This window comes from Pan troglodytes, chromosome 1 (assembly GCF_028858775.2).
Source record: "Pan troglodytes isolate AG18354 chromosome 1, NHGRI_mPanTro3-v2.0_pri, whole genome shotgun sequence".
Taxonomy (NCBI): domain Eukaryota; kingdom Metazoa; phylum Chordata; class Mammalia; order Primates; family Hominidae; genus Pan; species Pan troglodytes.
The window spans coordinates 25,858,929-25,882,433 of NC_072398.2; positions in this window are offsets into that span (position 1 = coordinate 25,858,929).

The window sequence follows — 23,505 nt, forward strand, 5'->3', positions numbered from 1 at the left end:
CTCCAGATGCCTCTCCCACTTCTTTGTTCTCTCTCTCTGTGCCCAGCAGGCAGACCCCATTCCTCTCCCCTAATATGGTCCTAATCTCTAGGAATTCCTGCAGAGGCAGTGCAAAATCATGAGAGAGCGTGGGCTTTAGAACGGGCTCATTGCCTGGCTTCAAAACTTACCTCTACCACCAGCTGGCTGTGTATCTCAATGTCTTCATGTAGAAATTAGAGAAGGTTTACCTCTGCTTTCCTCACTGGGCTGTGGCAAAGATGACAGCTAATGTAAGTCAAGCACCCAGTGCAAAGTGGGCATTTGATAAATGACAGCCGCTGCCCCCTGTGAGAGGGCGGGAGGGTTTATGTGGGTGATGAACTCCATGTGCATACCCGTCACCCGTAACCTGCCTTGGTTCTTTCCCCCTCGAATGTGTTTGCAGGTGAAGCTTATTTGGATCTGCCCGAAGCAGACAGACTGACACGTGCTACCCCCATTCCTCTGGGATCCTCTTCCCGGAGCCCATCTCTGGCTTCTATGTGCTGAGTTTGCCATGCAAAGGGAAGTTTTCACTCCTTGGCCCAAGGGGCATTTGACCTCCTTCCAAGCACAGCCCTTCTCTGCATGCTACAGAAGGTTTTGCTCAGGGAGGGGAGGACAACCTCAGAAATCCCCTCAAGGACTCTGAAGGACTCAGATTGTTTCCACAGGCAACCCTGTAGATTAACACTAACCTGCTTCCTTAATTTTATCGTCTATTTGGATTTAAAGCATAAAAGTTAATGCCCATACATTTCCAAGGCAATAAAGGGGAAAGACCACAGTAAAGATGACTGGTCTAGCAGGCAGAGCAGAGCCCCGGAGAGCAGCAGTCACTTGTCAGGGAGGGCAAACACTGAACATGGTGGTGTTGAAAGCATAAAACTTAATGCAGAGTGTGTGTGCGTCAACCAGCCGTGTTCAACTGCCATAGCAGGCATTGTACCATCTCCATACAGGGATAAAAACCAGTCATGCCTTGTTTTAAATGGCCAAGGAAGTAGTCTAGCTACTTGAATAGGAGCCATGAACCTGCCTTACTTAGAGCCTCATCCCATCCACATGTTCAGAGCCATTGCGGTTGCCCCTGGTGCCTTGGTCCACTGGTTCTCCAGGGCCATGGGGAAAAGGAACCTAAACACCAGCAGATGCATGGAGAGGTGGGGGAAGGGGATGAGAGGGAGCCTGAGGGAACTGAGACTAATACTTTCTGCTTGTAGCCTGTAAGAAATATTTGTAGACCCTGTTTCAGTCAATAAATATTTATGAAGCACCTCCTCTGCGCCAGGCTCTGTCGGTGCTCTCTGGCCCAGTGGGAAATAAGGGCTGGTAGGCAGACAGCTACAATGGAGGGACTACAGGACATTTGACCTAGGCCTGGACTCTCGGGGAAGGCTGTCCTGGAAATGGCAGCCCCGCTGGTAGCAGGCAGAGTGGGAGATGAACTGGGGGTGGAAGAGCACACATCCCATCCCGGAGACAAAGGACACCTGGGTGGGTAGGAAAAGTAGGGGTCTTCAGTGCTTCCAGGGCCTGGGGGTTGGGGATGGAGAGGAGGCTGGGTGGGGGCGGGGAGGTGGGTAGAAGGGGAGAGAGATGGGACTGGAGAGATGAGAAGGACAGCCTGTCAAGGCCTGAGATACCATGGTAGGGGAGGTAAGTGGTTCCTCTCAGAATGAGAAGCTGTTAAAAGGCTCAAGGCAGAGGAGTTACTTGGGTGAGATGGGAGAAGTGCTCAGGCTTGAGAGCTGTTTTGCAGGCCCATTCAATTTTGCAAAGCATGAGCCTAGGAGTCAGGGACAGCCCAGCCTAGTGTGGGACTGCCACTGGGTCTCTGGGGGATCCCTCCAGGCCCTGTTTCCTCAGCTATAGAGTGAGAAGATGGAAGAGATGGTCTCAAAGGTCTCCTAGCTCTGGCAGAGTGGAAATTCTCTTTGCTTGCTTAAAAAATTTTTTTAATCCAGAGTCAAACATCACCCAGCTCCACTCCTGCCAGCTCTCTTAGCAACTGCTCACTCCTTCTCCTCCACCCCTCAGCAACTGCCTGACACTCATTCATCCCAGCTCCTTCTCCCAGCTCAGAAGCAGCCCCATCCCAATGCCCCCTTAGGACGGGGGCCACACTCTAGAAACTCTGAAGCTGCCCTCACCCTCTAATCAGGACAAGAGACACCAGTTACAGCCATTCTGGCCTCCTGTGGATGTGCTCGGGACCCCAATCCATTTGGCCCTTGGCCAGAAGGAGCAGATGCTAAGGCTACCCCTCCCAGAGTCCACTTGAGTATAATGACTTGAAGCAGCTCTCTTCAATCTCTTAGATTGATTTAGCCCACACATTTTTAATAATTGTGTAGCATTTCCCATTCTATGAAGCATGTTCACCTACTGCATATTTATTGAAGGGAAGTGGAAAGAAAGTGAGCAAGTTACATCTGATGTTGGCTGAGCCTGTTTCTATATCTGTCTACCCCAAGGAATGAGGAGGGCGCCCTTCTCTGTATAGTTCTGTGATTCCTGTGAGTGCACATGAGTGCATCAGCAGTATTTCCCAGGTATGTTCTAGGTGCGATCACAGAGATCTCTGTATTGTTTTAATAGATTTTACTTTTTAGAACAATTTTAGGTTTATGGAAAAATTGCTAAAAAAATAGAGTTCCCATACACCTCATCTGTTTCTGTCTTTCTGTTTCTCTCTCTCTCTCTCACACACACACACACACCTTTTTTTATTTTAACATCTTGCACTAGTGTGGTACAACTGTTACAACTGATTAATCAATATGTGGTATATAATATTAACTGAAGTCAAGAGCCAAGCCTAATGTAAACTATTGACTTTAGTTAATATTATATACCACGTACTTTCCAATATATCTTTACATTTCCTCCATGTCTTCTTGATCTCTTTACTCTAAAAGGAAAAGGTGAGCAGCCCAGTGTGCGGCACTTGAAACTCCACAAACTTCATAGGCTTCTTGGCTTGTGGAGCTGGAGAAGCTTATGAGAGGCCAGTGAGTCTATACCATGGTCTCTCCCCGCGAGGCCATTGAGGCCTTGGGGAAAGACCATCCCACAGGTTCCCTCAATACCATGCTCCAGGGGATGACAACTTCTTCCTTCTATCCTCTCATCCCCTGTGGCCTTTGGTTGAGATTTTGTCACACATGCATGCCCCCTGGCCCCAGGGCCTTCTATCTCTTCTTCAGACTTTACAATCTTTACATTCATTTCAATCCCCTTACCAACACTTCTGGAAACCCCAGCGTTGCCACTGTGCTCAAAGCTGAGGGTCCTAAAGGGATGAAATGAATCTAGAGGGGAGGCAAACATGCACATAGGAAATTATAAACCTCGGGGAGGGGCAGGGACAGCGCCATGTACCGGATGCCTTGTGAGTGCATAGGAGAGGCCGCTAGCCCCACTTGGGAGGTAGAGAAAAATCTCCCAGAGAAAGGGACAGCTAAGCCCCTTGGCACACCGTGATTATCTTCTTTTTGTGCACATACAAGCCACTCTTTCCCCACCTTCCAATACAATCTCAGAGCTAAATGGGACTCTAAATCTCAGGCATCTGGTAACTATGAAATCATTCTCCGCCTCAGTTTCCTCAACTGTAAAATGTGGAAAATAATATAACCTACTTTGTAGGGTTGTTGGGAGGTGCTAAAGGAACTAATTTATGTGAAATGCTTAGAACCACACCTGGCACAGAGTACATACTTAAAGGTGTTAGCTATTATCATCATCATTAAATCCAGGCAATTTTGTAATACTGGCTCCCCTCCCTGGTATCTCAGATATAGTGAAAATCTACTTGCTTGGTGCTGTTTGCTTTTCTCCACAAGTATGTCACGGTGACATTTTTCATTCTGATTGTTGAATCATCTCCAGTTTGCCACTGAGAATTCCTCTAAGCCCATATTGGCTAATCAGTTCCCTTGGAGCACAGGTCTTTAACCCACCAGAAAGCAGCCTGCCCTGATATTGTCTAGCTCATGTTTCCAAATCTGTCCTCACGGATTTCATGAGAGCTGGGAGCAGATGCTCTATGGAAAGCCATCTGCAGATTCCCCTCCACCCCCACCTCCCACCAAGCCATCAGGAGAGCAGAGCCATAAAGAAGAACGAAGTTTGTCTGGCATGATTTGTTCTTTGTTAACTTATGATCTTACAGTGATTCGTTTGTTGTTGTTATAAAAAAAGAATATTTATTTAGAATAAAAATACCCAATCTCATACCAGTCAGAATGGCTATTATTAAAAAGTCAGAAAATGACAATGATTCTTATCAACCACACATTTGGCATCTAAGGGCTGACGAGACGTAGGTTTAGTAATTGATCCAGATGCTTGTCTAACATCGGCACGGAATTCACAAGGCAAGGAATTCCCAAGTCCATAAGTCACAGAAGGTCCACAGAAGGCCTGCCTTCTCCTCCATTTTTGTCAAACACTGTCCCAGATGAGCCCCTTCAGTCTCTTAGGAGTCCTCTGACCTCTGTAGTTTCTCACAGGCCCCTAACTTTTGTTTAGCAGTATCAGCTTTGGGTTTTCTGGGTATCTGGAATGGCATTTGGGCAGTGCTACCTACTGATTTAACTTATGGGCACTGAAATTAGACACACCTGGGCTTACATTTCAGTTCTGTCATTTACAGAAGGAAAGTCAGGCAAGACAGTGGACATTTAAGCCTCAGAGCCTTGCCAAATGAGGACATTGACAGCATCTACCTCCTAGTTAGCTGTAAGAATTAAGTACCATGTTGACATAGACTGCTTAGAACGGCACCTGGCATGGTGTCAACACTCAAAACCAGTAGCTGCTCTCACCATTCTGTTATTTCCCCTTCAGTACTCCAAAAGAATTTTAAAATGCCCCCTTCCTCTTAATCTCCTGCAGCACTGCATCATCCTTTAGGGCAGCTTGTGGCCCTGCCATCCGCGTTCTTCTGGCTTTAAAAGAACCAAGAATCCCCTGAGGTTGGAGAAGGCATTTTCTACACTCCTGCCTATCTGGGGTTAGCCCCTGCTGTCTATCTTTCAGGTCCGGGGCACCCGTAGGCACCCATGAGTCACTGTTCTTCTCCATCCCATCATCAGCTCTCCAGGACTGGGCTCCCCTGGACTCCCAGTTGGAATCACCCCAGTGCAGGCTGCCAACCCTCCAGAGGGACTTCCTTGTGGACCCTCAGGCTGAGAGACCAGTCCCTCTTGACCCTGAACTTACTGAAATCTGGTGTCCTAACAAAAACAGGATAGAGCACCACATGGAGCACTCAGGCATTGAGGCATGATCGCAGTGAACTCCCAAGAATCCTCTAATATCACATTGCACATCTAGCACAGCAGTTCTCAACTGGGCCATCTTGCCCACAGGGGCATGAGACAATGTCCAGAGGAGGCATTTTGGGTTGTCACAACTGGGGGGTGAGGTACTATTGCGTCTTGTGGGTCAAGGCCAGGAATATACTGGGGGGTGGGGTACTATTGCATCTTGTGGGTCAAGGCCAGGAATGTCACACATCCCACAGTGCACGAGCTAGCCCCCATTCGCCCCCATACCATCCCCAGCAAAGAATTATGCAGCCCTAACATCAACAGGGCCAAGGCTGAGAAACCCTGATTTAGGAGAGACATCCCACGAGGCTACAGAACTTAATGTCCTCCAGCTGGTATATGAGACAGTCAGGATTTGACTCAGTCACTCTTGCTGAGTCAGGACATCGAGACCGTTCTGTGTCTGGAGTCCTCTGACAGTCTGGTGGGGCATATGGAGGCTTTCCCAGAAGAATATTTTTAAGTGCATAAAATAAGACCAATAAATTATATTAAACCACAGTTATCAAAACACTTTTGAAAACTAATTCATAACATAATTATATATATATATATATATATATATTCTGTGAGTAACAAACAACAAGGTCTGCTGCAGGTCTAATTACTATAAATGCAAAGTCATGACAAATTGCATAAGCAATATTTTGAGATATTGGTAAACACTGTAACATGAAATGCAAATATCTGTAGTTTCTTTTAATGACAGAGTTACAGGTCTGGCCAACACTGATTTATTGCCTACGTGATAGGTGAGAGAGGTACTAAATTCAGTGAAAAGTTAGTGAAAATGACGCAGAAGTGTTTCTTGTCCAAGTTCATAGATCCCATGAATTCCATCTGCTGACCTGGGTTAAAACCGTTTGCTCTAAAGGCTATATTCCTAAGGCTTAAGTTGGCTTCCAAACAGACTCAATTTCTCTGCCCTGACAGGCATGCATGTGTTCTGGGTCTTAGGAGCTGTCATTGGCCCCAGAGTCGCCCTTGTCATTTAGCCTGTGGTCAAGTGATACAAGAAAACCTGAATTCACAGCCCACTCCATCATCCACTACCCATTTGGCTTGCATTAGTTACTGAACCTCCGTGAACCTCAGTTTCTTCATCCATGAAATGGAAAGAATACCACTGCTTTGTAGGTTTATTGTGAGAATTAAATAAGACAGCAAACATAAGATACCTAATACAACATTTAGTACAAAAATAAGCATTCAAACTATGAGAAACAAACTTAACTGTTCAAACTCAAAGAATGGACTTAGAGACCCACAGGACAGCAAAGTGAGACTTGTAACGACAGTTTTGCAAGATTGGGTGTTTGACACACAGGCACACCCAGCACAGTTTTAACAAGCAATTTATCCCCTAGTGTGCAGGTCCTTCCCTGCCGTTCTTCATAGGTTGAGTACTACAGGGTTACAATTTTCCCAGACGGACGTCGCTATTGATTGTTAGGCAGGGGCTTTAGGTGTTTTCTTTAGGGTTGTCTTGCTGCATTTTGTTGCAGCCCACAATGCATAGCAATCCCAGTTAGCTCAGGAGCTCTTCAAGTATTTGACTTATGACTAAGTAGCTGGACAGACTGATAAGAAAAGACAAAGCGAGCTATTTTGCAGACTAGTAAACTTTTATTTTAGACTAAACTTTTTTGGTTCCGGTGAGGGCAACTAAGTGGGGTGGTGGGGGGAAGGGGAGGCTGACAAGCAGGCATTGGCTATTCAAGCAGGGACCTAGTATTTTCAGTTTCTTTTGTAGTTTGCTGCCCTAAGATGATTTAAGGCACTTTGTCTTGGAAATGGACGGCTGTATACATTACTTCCTTCAATTCCCTCCTCTTTTTCTTTTTACCCCTACTGGTCCCATTTTCACATTTATTTTTGTGTCCTTTAGTCCTTAAATTCATTAAGTACTCCTTTAGTGGCTCCTATTGAGTTAACATAAATGTTGGGATTAAAGGAATTTCTTAGATCTCTCCAACTTTGGTGGCCATGTGGATTTTCGGGGATTTTATGGAATTTGCCAAAGTGAATGGAATGGCCAGTTAAACTAAGGCACAAGTCCCGGTTCAATTGGACAGTAACAGGTTGCAGAGGTTCCTTTTCCCACAATGCCACTAGACATTAGCCGGGGGTATATGAAGAGGCAAGTAGTTGCCTTTGTTTGACTTACCAGTAACATTTAGGATGTGGGTACAAGTTGAGAGTTGAACTCTGCCTCCTGCCTAGAGAGACAAGAGGAGTGGTTTATATTTCCTATGGAGAACGAGGGGATTGCTTTAGGATCTGACCTCCGCAATGCAGGAAAGAGCAATAATAGACTTTTGTAGATCTTATTTCCCCATGCATCCCTGTCCTGGTATGGAGCCAACATACAACGCATTCCTTTGGGACTGGTATCCCTTCCTAGGGGAAACGGAACTACCCGTGCCTGAGGCCGCCCAGCAGAGTGTGCGAAACAGTCACTTTTATTAAGAGCTAGTACCAAAAATTTGACCCATTCAACCCAGGCATTTATATCCCCATAGCCAGTCTTAATTTCTAAAGTTTGCCTTAAGTTAGTCACCTTAATTATTTTTACTTTTTTAGGGTTATTGTTTGGTGGGTTAAAGGAAGTAGTGGGACGTGGAGTTACAGTAACCCTGGGTGGGCTCGGAGTGGAGTTGGTGACTAGCCTAAAAGCTAACCGTCCCACGGGATCCCTTCCTGAGATATTTATTCCTAATCCATACCTCCAAGGTTCCTGGTCTAGAGTAGCCGGGTTGTTTATGGTAATTAATATAGGATTGCATTTTAAATTTCTACAGTTAGGTGGTGTAGGGCCCTTATACAAATGTATTTTATTTTTTAAGGGTTTGTTTTTGGAAGAATGACTCACCCAGCCTTGACACTGGGTGGTCCATCAGACCTCATTCCAGTAGCACGGGGCTTTCCCTAACAGCGACCTGTTTCAGGACACAGATATTTGTTTGCTTGTGACAGCTGCCTTTGGTTTTCTAAATTCCCACAATGTAAGACTTGGCAGGCATTGAACTTTATAGTCTGGTCTGGGAGGTGGAGGTTCTAGTTATGTTGACTATTAGTTTGATTGGATATTCCCTATTTTTCACCCCTAGTACTGGGCCCTATTTAATATTTAGGTCTCCTTTTACCGCTCATGTAAATATATTCACCCCCAATGATGGCGCCTGCTTATAGCTTCCTTCTAGGTTTTCCTTAGAGTTAGCTTTAAAGGTTCCTTAGGTGATTTATACACTTCCCATCTACCCTTTTCCCTTCCTTCCAGGGGTTCTTTTTTCAGTTTTTTGATAAACAGTGTTTCCAAACTGCTGAATCAAAAGAAAGGTTTAACTCTCTGAGATGAATGCACATGTGTTTACCCCATTCAGCTGTTCGTACGTCTGTCTTAGTGATCAGGAGCACTTGACAGGAAACTTCCCAGCATGGCTGGAGCTTGTCTTCTTTCCAAGTCTTAATTAGCACCGAGTTCCCAGGCTGGAAGTGGTGAGCTGTAAACTTAAGAGGCGGGGTTTGAGTTAGAAGTTCTTTTAACCTAAGGGATGACAGGGTGGAGGATATGGCCAGTATATAATTTCTTAAAAATTAGTCTTTGGTTTCCACAGTAGGAAGGTTAGTAGTCCTGCCTAAATACGGGAAAGCTTTGAAATGGCCTTAACCCAGGAGGTCTTCTTCTGGTAGTCTGTTTTTTAACTACCTTTTTGTTCATTCTGTGGCAGTTTACACAACCCCTGCACACTTGTTTAGCAAGTGTATAAATCTCTATACACCCCTAATTCTTGAGTATTGCATCATACATGGTCTGGGGACCCCAATGACTTCCCTTATGCAGTGTAGACATTGATTCTCTTATTATGGGTTTGCTTATTATTTCTCTCCCATCAGGGAGCATCCACCTCCCATCCTTAGTTTGAGTGGCCCCGATTTTGCCCAGTTTTTCCTCCTCCTCCTTAGAAAATTGAGGTTTTAATGCCATCTTAGGGATACCTGGGATCAGGCTAAACAGTTTAACCTCTTCCTTCACAGAGCCTTGCTTAGCAGCTTTATCCACAAGCCTGTTCTCTAGAACTTCTATAGTGTTTCTTTTCTAATGGCCATTTACATGAACTATGGCTATCTCTGCTGGAAGCAGGAGGCTTTTTAGAACTTATTTGACCAGTACCCTATGTACCAATTTTATCCCCCTGCCATTTTTTAGGCCCATTTTGTTCAGATCTTTCCAAAGGTGCATATGTACCGTGGGTAATTGTTATTCTTAAGGGAAGTCAGGAGCTGAATAATACTTTCTGCAAGATTCTAGAGAGCTAAAATAACGACCTATGGTGTCTGCTTGATGTCCATCACATCATCCGTTTCTCACACCTGGTCAAGTTGCTTTTCATGATTTCTGCACCAGTCCTTCCTTTTCCCTTTCCTGTTATCCACATATAAATCCCTGGAGGGCCTTTTACCCCCAAAGATACAGGTTAACCTGTGTGTGTCTCCTATACCTGCATATCTTTCCTCTGGGAAGGTCTAATCCTTATGACTGGAGCTCAGCCACTCAAAGCACAGCTCATCCAGATTCTCAGCGGTAGGTCTGAGGCTTTGGTTTTTAGGTAGTGATTTCTGTTTTTCTTTTCTTTTTCTTTTGAGACAGAGTCTTCCTCCGTCACCCAGGCTGGAGTGCAGTGGTGCAATCTTGGCTTATTGCAAACTCTGCCTCCCGGGTTCAAGCAGTTCTCCCACCTCAGCCTCCCAGGTTCAAGCAATTCTCCCACCTCAGCCTCCCAAGTAGTGGGGATTACAAGTATGCTCCACCATGCCCAGCTAACTTTGTATTTTTTAGTACAGACGGGGTTTTGGCGTGTTGGCCAGGCCGATCTTGAACTCTTGGCCTCAAGTGATCCGCCCACCTCAGCCTCCCAAAGTGCTGGGATTACAAGTGTGAGCCACCGCACCCAGCCCAAGTTCTGATTTTCTGTCTTCAATTTTTCTAAACTCCGAACAGTATCCCTGTCCTCCATGCTTGGATGCCCCTCTTGCCCGAGTTTATCCAAGCTCCCTCCACTCCTAGTGTGGGCCTATCTAGGTTTTCTTTAACTAACTCAAAAAGTTATGTTAAATTATTATTATTATTATTTTTTTAATTGACAGAGTCTCACTCTCTCACCAGGCTGGAGTGCAGTGGCGCAATCTCGGCTCACTACAACTTCCACCTCCCAGGTTCAAGTGGTTCTCCTGCCTTAGCCTCCAGAGTAGCTGGGCCTACAGGCATGCACCACCATGCTCAACTAATTTTTGTATTTTTAGTAGAGACAGGGTTTCACCATGCTGGCCAGGATGGTCTCAATCTCTTGACCTCATGATCTGCCCACCTCAGCCTCCCAAAGTGCTGGGATTACAGGCATGAGCCACCACACCTGGCCTTCTTCTTCTTCTTTTTTTTTCTAATTGACATGGGGTCTCACTGTATTGCCCAGGCTGGTCTTGAACTCTTGAGCTCAAGCAGTCCTCCCACCTTGGCCTCCTAAAGTGCTGGGATTACAGGCATGAGCCACCATGCCCGGCCTGGTTATGTTAAATTAAATCCAATCCGAGCCCGTGTCCAGTGAGTGTGAGGCTCCTTCTAGCCTGAGTTGAATGTAACATCACTGAGAAAGATGTGCCACAAAAGTGTCTTATATCCCGAGGAGGAACCCAATTGTGAGGCCTCCTTCTGTGGGGTCTGGGACCTTCATTACCCTTGCTTCTCTCTCAGGAAGTCTCTATATGACAGTGTTTTCTTAAGTGCGAGATGTTAATACATGTTGGATAAAAGAAGGGTTCTGTGGGAAACTTTGGGAGATAGTTTCATTGACCCAATCAGGTTTCTTCATCGAAGGGCTTCTCAGAGTATTTAACATGGTAATGGTAATACAGGGTCTCCCACATGTTATGGACCGAATGTATCGCGCCCCCCCCCACCCAATTTATATGTTGAGATTTAATCCCCATAATGAGGGCATTAGGAGGTGAGGCCTCTGGGAGGTGATTAGGTCATGAGGGTGGAGCCCTTGTGAATGGGATTACCAACCTTTTAAGAAGAGAACAGAGAGCTCCTTTGCTCTCTTTCCACCATGCAAGGATAGAAGTCGGCTGTCTGCAGCCCAGAAGAGAGCCCTCACCAGAACTCAGTGGTGCTGGCACTCCAGCTTGGAGTTCCAGCCACCAGAGCTGTGAGAAATCAATGACTGTTGTTTATAAGCCACCCAGTCTATGGTACTTTGTAGCCTGAACTAAGACAACTAGGGAGCCTCTTCTCACAGGGCATCCCAGGCCCCTCTGGGAAATGCTAACCCAGGACCAGAGGGGGACTGACCATGAGGCCACCAGAGCCCGCACCTCATGGCCCCACACCCAAAACTGGCCTTTCTGTGCCTCAGTGCATTATACTTGAGGGCTGGCTGGGAGGCCACAGTGGCCCCAGTAGGGCACATTGCCCCAGCAAATGTCACACACCACTCCCCAGCAGGGTCCTAGGACTACAGATGCACCCCACCTTCAATGGCAGGGCTCCCACGTGTTTCTGGGGGGCCTCACTCACCAAGGCTCCACACGCTTCAACTCCAGGAGGAAAGAGCCAATAAGACCCTGCTCAGCATCCCACTCAGAGGTCATCACGACCAGGTCCCATAGCCACTCTGTCCCCTACCCCAGGACTGGAGCAGCAGAGGCAGGTGAAGGGCAAGTGCCCATGTGGGCAAGGCTGTGACTGAGCTGACGCAGCTGAGGGGGAATTGAGGGACAAAGGCCTGGGAGGCTGATCAGGAGCTCACATAGCTGAACAGAGAATGGCTGAGGTGTGACATTACCAATGCCAAGCAAAGAAGCCAACAGATGCACGTTTTCAAACTACCGAGGGCCAACCAAACTAGGGCCAACCATGTTTACAGGAAAGATAGAATTACCTTTTTTTCTCCCTATAGAAAATGATAATACAAAATTATTGTCCTATGAAGAAATCAGAGAACATACAGCCAAAACATGCAAGACGAAAACATTATAGATGAGTGGCAGCAGAGGATCAATAATAGTTTATAAAATATATTTTTATTCTTTTCTGGGTTTTTGTGATGTCTATGTTGTCAACTTTCAGCTTTTTGAAATGTATAATTTGCTGTGATTTCTCATTCTGAATAAATCTTCATTTCTGTATTAATGTTGCTTGTAGCTTTACGTTCTTTTTCTTAAAGAGGACCCCCCTCCAAAACTGTGTTCTCACCCCACCCAACCCTGGCTGAGAGGCAGCGGATGGTCTGGGTGACCTGCAAGATCCCTTCCAGTGCTGTCATTTTATCAGCCTCTATAAAACCCAGGTGTCAGGAATGCAAGCCTGATAATAAAGTGATAATAAGGACTAACATTTGTAGAGTCTATCACGTTTTCACAGCACTTTCATTCCATTATCTCCTTCAACTCTCCTAACAACTCCAGGGTAGGTCTGTAAATAGGCCATGGGCCTGAATAATACATTCGGTTTTTTAGAAGAAGGGAAGGGAGAGGGTAATAAAATCAACATGCTGCATTTTCTCCATGGGCTGACGTGTCCCTCTGGCCTTTGCTAGTGCCGCCCCCACTCTCCTCTTTCAGCCTGGGTTCCTCTGGGCTCCCACGATGGCCTCAAGGGCACCATGTGCTCAGTTAGCTGTTGCCACCATTTATCTAGTTTGTTTATTTACTAGACAAAGGACATTCTCTGGTGAGGCCAGGAGGCCTGGTTTCTGGGCCTGGGTCTGTCATGAAAGGCATGACCCTGAGCAGGTCTCTCCCTCTCTGATCCTAAGTCCTCTCTCACTCCTTTCCCCGACCCCCACCCTCACCTCCCTCACTCTCCCAGGCCCACGAGATGGAGCAAGTTAGAAGAGACTGGATAACTTCCAGCTGAAACAGCCCCTAGGGTGAGGACCCCTAACTCCCTCTCTGCAGATGTTTCAGGGCATGAGCTCACTCTGCCCTCAGAAGGGGCCATGCACCAGCTCACCGGGAGCAGCACCTGCCTGCCAGGCCTGCTGTGTGCTCAGTGTGGTGAGACATACCCCAGAGAGAAAGCGTCCAGAGCCAGACTGAACCGTGCATGGGGCCACAGTTAGTGCTGAGGGTGTAGCCGGTGGCTCTCTACTCTCCCTCAGCAGAGACAGCGGAGTCTGTGAACTGACTCCAGGGGACACAGACACCTGCACAGCTTGTTCCGGAAATGACAACGGCAGCATGAACAGACTGACCAAGCTCTCTCCTCCCTCTCCCAGGCAGGGGGCTGATGAGGGGCTATAGGACAGTTCCAAAGATGAGGGCTAGGTGGATCCACACCATGGAGCCAGCCCTGGGGATCCCAGAGCTGGTGGGAATGGACAGAGCCCTGAGCCAGAGGCCCGGGTTCTGGCTGCCTGTGGGAGTCTGCCTCCCACTCCTTCCCCCACACACAAGCACAGAATGCCCACTGTGCCCAGGAGCTGCATTACCCAGTGCCTCCATTCTTCACACCTACCCACTGGCCAGGGCCTGACCACAGTCCCATCTGGCCCACTTCCCTCCCAGATCACCACATTGTCCCGCTCCCACTCCTTCCGTTAGCTTCAACTCCTGAAGGCTCCCCGTCACCCTCCCCTCCCCATCCCTCCTCTGCCCAGGGACTCAGAGAGCCCCCCACTGCGCTGGGAAACGGAGTACAGCCTGCAGCACCTGGAGCTCCTCATTCAGACAACAGAGGAGGCAGAGGCCAGTGCACAGCCAGCACCCAGGAGAAAGGAGCTGACCTCGCTGAAGAGCATCAGAGGAATCCCCAAAGGACAGCGGCTCCTAAACTCGATTCCATATGACCTGGACAGCCCAGACTGGGAGCGGTAGGAAAGAAGAGTGAGGGATCAGTGGGGGAGTGAGAGGGGAGTCACGGAGAGCAGAAAGCTGGAGGAGGAGGGAAAAAGGGAGGGGAGGTGGTATATGGAGAAGAGGTGGAACCTGGCAGGAGAAAGAGCCCCCACCACCCCAGGGCTGGCCTGCAACCTGGCACTCTCAGAGCAGACAGACAGGTACCCTGGGCCCCACCTCGCCACCTGCACACCTGCTCAGCATGTTGGTCAATCCCTGTTCCCAAGCATGATCACCAAGGCAGCACCATGCTTCATGACTCAGGCGGCATGGCTGGGAGGCTGATTCCCTGCCAAGTCCCCTCTGAATGCTGATTTGGCTGGAGGGAGAGACACAACCCTCTCCTACTGGACTCCTCAAAGGTCAGATAGAGCCTGGCCCATTACTGTCTCTATTGATTTTCCTTCTCCCCAACCCCACAGGCCAGGGCAGTCTAGTGCTTCATAAAGGAGCCAGGAAGGCAGCTCGGGTGTAGGAAGAGCATGGGAGGGGGAGTCAGGAAAAGGACTCCTACCATGGTTCAGCTGTCTGGGCCTCAGTTTCCCCATCAGGAGAGAAGAGAAGTGAACACTGATGGCTCCTAGGGTCCCTCTGGCTCTGATATTCTCTGCTTCTACTTCCTTCAGTGTGTGCTCCATATGAGCACAAGGAACATAACATGGCCCAATTGGCTCAGAGTATAATTTCTGAGTCTCTGAACGCCTGCGTGCCACAAGGAGCAAGCTGTTAGGTCTGGGAGCTCTGGGTGATGATGAAGAAACATGAAGGATGAGCATGGAGAAAGAGTCATGTGTCGGCTGAGCTGGGGTGGCCAGGCATAGTGTAGGACCAGCCTGGTGCCCGTCACACTGGGTCCTCCCATGGCCTGAGGGAAAATCCAGGGCTGCTTTGGGAGGAGGCATCCCACTTGGATGTTGGCAAAAAAAAAAGCATTGCCTCCAGCCCTCCCGTGTAAGCTAGTTTCCTCATTGGTAAAATGGTCAAAGCAAACCATTTTGAAAGTACAGTATTTTATTTTATTTATTTGTAATTTAGTATTTAATTTTTGTATTTTTAGTAGAGATGGGGTTTCACCATGTTGGCCAGGCTGGTCTCGATCGCCTCACCTCAAGTGATCCACCAGCCTCAGCCTCCCAAAGTGCCGGGATTACAGGCATGTGCCACCGCACCCGGCCGAAAGTGCAGTATTTAACAGTCTGAACAGGATACTTTGTCTGCAAAGATCTGAGAAAGAGAAAGTGAGAGGAGGAATTGACTGTGGGCTGACTCCTCATGGTGCCACTGTGGGACTCCCTGACGTTCACTATCTTGCAAAATCCAATGATCCAATGATGTCACTGGAGGTCCTGTGACTGGGTCAAGCCCACCCTGCTGTACTTGAATTCAACTTTTCCCGATTCTAGACCCATCTCTGTCAGCCTTAAATGGGCAAAAAGTGGCAAAAGTTCCTGTGAATTGGCAAGACCTGGGCTGTCCTATCTTCCTCATAAAGCTGAACTCAGGCTGGGTTCCCAAGGCGCCTAGAGGAAGGCATGTCATGCCAGCCTGGCACCAGGGCACAGGAGGTGAGGCGAAGGGCTCCTGTGTTAGCTCTCCTTGATCATGTATTTATTTGACAATATTTTTGGAGTGCCAGGGATTGTGAGAGATCCGGGGATTCAGGGTAAACAAGAGTGACAAGGACAGCCCTTAGATCACTTAGACAGCAGAGGAGACAAGCCAGGGCAAATGCAGCCATACACCAAGCATGATGGTAGGGGACAAACGGTTTGCCCACGGAGGCTCCACCAGGGTCCCCAAGCCTTCTGCCAGCTGCCGGGGGCCTTGTGGCCATGTTGAGGAGGGTGGGCTTCATCTCTAGGGCAGCAGGGAACCATAGGAGGGTTTTGGGAGCTCCCCCAATGCACAGTGTGGCATGAAGCAAGACTGGGGAAGGGAAGCCGCGAGGGGGCTGTGCTGAGAGGCATTGTGGCTGGGCAAGGCATGTGGGAAAGGGACTGGACTGGAAAGATAATCTGCAGGCAGCACTACGGGCTATTTTGTTTGATGCCTTGGGGCACAGAGGAGCAGGCCAAGAGTTTTTCCCAGTGCATGGCTGGAGCAGTGGGTGGTGGGCATCAGTCACGGTGATTGGGAGCAGCAAGTCTTGGGGTGGCCACTTTGCATTTTGAGTTTGAAGAACCTGAAAGACTTAGCAGTGAGAATAAGAAGAGGCCATGGGTGTGAAGCACAAGAGCAAGACAGGCTGGAGATGGACACGGGACCCTCTCCATCTCCCACCCTCTCCATCCCCCACCCTCTCCATCTCCCACTCTCTTCATCTCCCACCCTTTCCATCCCCCACCCTCTCCATCCCCCACCCTCTCCATCTCCCACCCTCTCCATCTCCCACTCTCTCCATCTCCCACCCTCTCCATCTCCCACTCTCTCCATCCCCCACCCTCTCCATCTCCCACTCTCTTCATCCCCCACCCTTTCCATCCCCCACCCTCTCCATCCCCCACCCTCTCCATCTCCCACCCTCTCCATCTCCCACTCTCTCCATCTCCCACCCTCTCCATCTCCCACCCTCTACATCCCCCACCCTCTCCATCTTCCACCCTCTCCATCTCCATGGCCCATGAGTAGACCATCTGCTGCATGGAGAAGTGGAGTCCCTTAGCCTTTAGAGCGTGTCATTGGTGAGCAAATCTCAGCCCGATAAATGTTGGGAGGACCCAGCCATGGTGTGGGGATTGAGAGGAGCAGACAGCAGCACTGAGCCCTGAGGAAGAGCATCCAGTCCACGGGACAGGAGGGAGTGCTCAGAGGGTGGAGAGGAACCAGGGGGCCGCCTGGCAGAGGCAAGGATAGGAGGAGCATCCCGTAGTGTAGAAGGCCACAGAGGAAGAGCCACAGCTTGTCATTGTATCTGGTACGGGAGAGGTCATTTCTGTGAAGTTTCTGAAACTGCAGTATAACTTGTTCCTGCAGGCACTGCCCACAGAAAGGGCTCCCCTCCGCCCTGCCCTTCTCACCTGTGCTCTCATGACGGCCTTTCATAACCCTGCTGCTTGGGTGGGAGCCAGGAGATCTAGCGTCCCTCCCTCTTGGACCACTTACTCACAGCAGGTCCTGTGACCCCCACCTTCACCCTCTCGGCCCTCAGCTGGATCTGCACTAGAGTGATCATCTCCCTTGATTCCCATCCCCTCATCAGAATCATCCTTCCAAGAGGCAAACACACCAAACCCAAACCCATCCTAGGCTTCCCATCCCCTGGGACTAAGGTCAGACCCCAGGGCTCCCAGGTCCCTTGTTCCTTGTGGCCCTTTTCCCAGCTTCTTCAGATGCCCTCCAGTCCCCCTGGCACCGGGCCCCTCAGCTCCCACCTCAGCAAGGCATATTCTCAGCTCTGCATAACCCCACTGTCCTTAGGTGCCGCTGGAGCCCCACACCCTAGAGGTCTTCCCTGACCAGTTCACCTGCTGGTTGGCTGCCCTCTTTAGGGCCCTCCACCCCAGCCCACAGCCATGGACTCCTGCAGCTTCAGGGCAGCATCAGCCCTGCTGTGCATGGGAATGTGGGTGTGGCTCTGGTTCCCCCATGTGGTGCCAGGGGCTTCACCCAAGTGCTCTTGGATCCAAACAAAAGCCCAAAGTGGGGTACACCTTCCTGCTGGTGGAACATGAGATAATGTTATGTGGTATGTGGGCAACCTTCTTTTAATATTTAGGCTTTATCTTTTTACTTCCATTGATGGAAAGTGAAAATGTTTTTCATTGCATATAATAATACAATCTCTTTTTTAAATAAGTTCATTTAACATTTTTTAAATTGACACATAATTGTACATGTTTTATGGGGTACATGATGATGTTTCAATCCATATAATATATAGTGATCCGATCAGGGTTATTAACATATCCATCATCTCAAACAATTTTAAGTGAATCAAGTAAAGAAAAAATCAGCAAAATAGCATATTCAAAGATGTGAGCATGGTGAATGAGTGACATCTGGGAACCACTGGAGTAGACAGATGAGCTCTGTTGTCCCTCCTGGCCCCAGCACTCCCCTCTCTAAGCCATGTCTGCAAGTCCCATCAAAGGACCATTTGCTGTTTACAGAAGCAGAACCTCTTAGTCCTTAGAGCAGGTGCTGGAGAAGATGTGGAGAAATAGGAATGTTTTACACTGTTGGTGGGACTGTAAACTAGTTCAACCATTGTGGAAGTCAGTGTGGCAATTCCTCAGGGATCTAGAACTAGAAATGCCATTTGACCCAGCCGTCCCATTACTGGGTATATACCCAAAGGATTATAAATCATGCTGCTATAAAGGCACATGCACACTTATGTTTATTGCGGCACTATTCACAATAGCAAAGACTTGGAACCAACCCAAATGTCCAACAATGATAGACTGGATTAAGAAAATGTGGCACATATACACCATGGAATACTATGCAGCCATAAAAAGGATGAGTTCATGTCCTTTGCAGGGACATGGATGAAGCTGGAAACCATCATTCTCAGCAAACTATGGCGAGGACAAAAAAACCAAACACCGCATGTTCTCACTCATGGGTGGGAATTGAACAATGAGCACACATGGACACAGGAAGGGGAACATCACACACTGGAGCCTGTTGTGGGGTGGGGGGAGGGGGAAGGGATAGCATTAGGAGATATACCTAATGTTAAATGACGAGTTAATGGGTGCAGCACACCAACATGGCACATGTATACATATGTAACTAACCTGCACGTTGTGCACATGTACCCTAGAACTTAAAGTATAATAATAATAAAAAAATTAGCCAGGTGTGCTGGCACATGCCTGTAGTCCCAGCTATTGGAGAGGCTGAGGCAGGAGAATCGCTTGAATCTGGAAGTAGAGGCTGCAGTGAGCCAAGATCGCACCACTGCACTCCAGCCTGGGTGACAGAGCAAGACTGTGTCAAAAAAAAAGAAAAAAGAAGAAGAAGAAGAGGAAGAGGAGGAAGAGGAAGAGGAAGAAGAGGTAGAAGAAGAAGAAGGAGGAGGAGGAGGAAGAAGAAGAAGAAGAAAAGAAGAAAGAGGAACCAAACACCGCATGTTCTCACTCATAGGTGGGAATTGAACAATGAGATCACATGGACACAGGAAGGGGAACATCACACTCTGGGGACTATTGTGGGGTGGGGGGAGGGGGGAGGGATAGCACTGGGAGATATACCTAATGCTAGATGATGAGTTAGTGGGTGCAGCGCACCAGCATGGCACATGCATACATATGTAACTAACCTGCACAATGTGCACATGTACCCTAAAACTTAAAGTATAATAAAAAATAAAATTAAATTAAAAAAAAAAGAAAAGAAGAAAGAGGAAGAAGAGGAAGAGGAAAAGGAAGGAGGAGGAGGAGAAGGAGGAGAAGAGAAGAAGGAAAAGAAGGAGAAGAAGGAGAAGGAACAACCAGTGGTGGAAAGCACTCAGGACACATAATGTTGCTTCAAGAATGTACATCTCTGCAAGTCTGGCTGCTGAAGCTGCTGGTTGTAACCTGAGGCCAGTTGTTCACATAGCTGCTGAGCTAACTTGCTGCAACTCTGGGACTACCTTCATGGATTTTGCCCATCTTCATGGCTCACCAGTCAGAGCTTGCCAGTTCCCAGGGCTTTGCTAATACCAGTGAGCTTTCTCCCAAGAACACATGTAACATTTCCCTTTTTTTATAAAACCCCCAACCTTCTCTTTGTTCTTCAGGCATACCATCTTCAGAAGACCACTCTGTCTGTGTGTATGCCTTGAATTGCGATTCTTTCTTCCCAAATAAAATGCTACATTTAGAGATTCATCTCTCTATTTTTATTTTGGTTCATCTCCACTTTTTAATTTTGACTTCAATAGTAGACAAGGAAACAATTCACACAGACAACTTTTTTTCAATTTTAAAATTTTCTAAAAGTATTAAATTTTTTAAAATTTTGATAAAATATGTATTTTGTAACATAAAACCATCTTAACCATTTTTAAGTGTATATTTCATCAGCATTAGGTACACCCACATTGTTGTACAACCATCACCACCATCCATTTCCAGAACTCTTCATCTGGTGAAAGTGAAACCCTATACCCATGAAACAATATTTCCCTGTTACCTGCTACCCCTGGTCCCTGGTAGCCACCATATTCTACTTCCCGTCCCTATAACTTTCACTATTCCACGTACCTCAAAGAAATGGAAGTATATGGTGCTTGTCTTTTTGCGTCTAGCTGATTTCACTTAGCATACTGTCCTCAAGTTTCATCCAGCAAGTTGTAGCTTGGCATAAGTTGTAGTTTGTGTCATAATTTCCTTGCCTTTTATGGTCAACTAATATTCCTTTATATGGATAGACCACATTTTGCTTATTTAGTCATCCGTCAATGGACACTTGGGTTGCTTCCAGCTTTTGGCCATTGTGAATAATGCTGCTATAAACATGGTGTACAAGTATATCAAGACCCTGCTTTCAATTCTTTTGGATATATACCCAGAAGAGGTATTACTGGATCATATGGTAACTTTAGTTTTAATTTTTTGAGAAATAGCTATACTGTTTTCCATAGCTAAAAGTTTAATATTAAGAAAGAATGACAGAGAAGGAAAGGAAAGGGAAAGAAAGGAAAGGAAAGGAAAGGAATGGAAAGGAAGAAGGAAGGAAGGAAGAAAAGAAAGAAAGAAAGAGAAAGAAAGAAAGAAAAAAGAAAGAAAGAAAAAAGAGAGAGAGAAGGAGGGAGGGAAGGAGGGAGGGAGGGAGGGAAGGAAGGAAAGAAAGAAGGAAGGAAGGGAGGGAGGGAGGGAGGAAGGAAAGGAGGGAGACATGTTGGCAAGCATGTGGAGACACTGGAACCCCTGTGCACTGTTGCTGGGATGTGAAGTGGCGCAGCCACGGTGGAGAAGGGTATGGCAGTTCCTCATAGAGAGGAGGGCACAACAAGGCAAGATGCCGACAGGTATACCTGCTTGAAGCTGATGGCCTCACCAATGGCCACAGGAAAAGAGGGATCTATCCAGAGGATGAAAGGTGCAGACAAGGTGGGCCCGATACAATGCGTTAGTCATCCTCGTATACTTAGCACATGGATGTGGCCTGGAGATAGTGCTCAAGAGATAATTGTCAAATATCTCACATTCATATGGCACTTACCATATGCCTGGCACAGTCACTGGGCTTTCATATATTAATTCATTATTTAACCCTCACAACAACCCTATGTATGCTGTTATCTCCCCATTGTACAGATTAGGAAGCAGAGACAGAGGCAAGTTTAGTCATGTGCCCAGGGTCACACGGCTGGTAAATGGTGAAGCAGGGACTCAAAACCACTCTTGCAATTGCAGACTGCCTGACTATAATGCAAATCAGTCAGATGAAGGTAAAATACACATCCCATGGTATACTTTACTTCCCAGGCCACCCCATACCAGGGAAAGCAAACATATCACAGAGGAATTAAAAAGAAAATGCTTTAGGCTCTGGCATCTGACCAATCTGGCTGAGTTCAGATCTTGGTTCTGCCCCTCATGACCCATATGACCTTCAACAAGCCACTTAAACTTCCTGAGCATCACTTCCTTATCCCTAAAATGGAGATGCAAATACATACTTATTTGCAGTAGCCGAGAGCTGAAAACAGCCCAGAGGCTCATCAGGAGAAGTGTGGCACATCCATACAATGAGATACTACTCAGCAATAAGGAGGAATGAATTACAGATACACACTACAAAATTCATTCAGCACGGATGAAGCTTGACAACATGACGCTCAGTGGAAGAAGCCTTAAATGAATGAGTGTATTGCATCTGATTCCACTTTTTATGAAGTTCTGAACAGGCAAAACTAAGCTACAGTGGAAAAATCAGACTGGTGGTTGCGTCTGAGGGGTGGAGGCAGAGATTGGGAAAGGACATGAGAGAAATTTCCATGGTGATGGTAATGTTCTATATCTTGCTAGGCATTTGGATTACACAGCTGTTTGCTTTCCTTAAAACTCAATAAATGTATACTTAAGATTTGAGCACTTCATTGTACCTCAGAAGAAAAATCTGTAAAGAAAATATTGAACTCTAGTTAATGATTGACTGCTAACTTTAGGGAAAAACGTATTGATGTTTGCAATTTACTTTGAAATGCACCAGAAAATAAGGTGGATTAATGGGTGGATTGAGGATGAATAGATGGATAGATTATGTGACAAGGCAAATAACATAAAATGTCAATAGTAGAATGTAGCTAGTGGGCATATGGGAAGGGTGCTCACTGTAAAATTCTTTCAGCTTTGCTGTATGTTTGGTTTTTTTTTTTTTTTTTTTTTGAGACAGAGTCTTGCTCTGTCGCCCAGGCTGGAGTGCAGCGGTGCAATCTCAGCTCACTGCAAGCTCTGTCTCCCAGATTCACGCCATTCTCCTGCCTCAGCCTCCCGAGTAGCTGGGACTACAGACACCCACCACCACACCCAGCTAATTTTTTGTATTTTTAGTAGTGACTGCTGTATGTTTTTACAATTTTATAATAAATAATTAGAAAAAAATGTATAGTATTTTTATCACAGATTTGTTGAGCACATTACCTGAGATCAAGAAGTCAGCTATAGAACTAGGTGCCTGGTTGACATTATCGTCTCATGTTATGGGTGAATTGTGTCCCTTCAAAGCCATACACTGGAGTCCTAACCAGTACCTCAGAATGTGACTTCACTTGGAGAAGAAATCTTTACAGAAGTAATCAAGTTAAGATGCAGTAATACTGGAGAAGGGTGAGTCCTAATCCAATATGACTGATGTCCTTATAAAAAGGGGAAATTTAGACACAAACATGCAGACAGGGAGAACATCACCTGAAGACCAAGGCAGAAATCAGGTGATGCTTTTACAAACCAAGAAATGGCAAAGATTGCTGGCAACCACTAGAAACCAGGAGAGAGGCCTAGAGCAGATTCTCCCTCCTAACCCTCAGGAGGAACAATCCTGCTGACCCCTTGATCTTGGACTTCTGGTCTGCAGAACGATGAGAAAATACATTTCTGTTGTGTAAGCCATCCTGTTTCTGGTGCTTTATTATGGCAGCTCTAGCTGACTACTACATCCCTCCATGCCCCATAGACTCCAAGCCCCAGCAATGAATCTGAGACTCTCTCATCCTTGCCCAGCCCCTGGAGTTGTGAGGTGGCAGCTCACTTCTTGGGCCTCCTCAAAGCAGCCAATCACCACTCCCACAGTTGCTCCATCAACTGCCAGA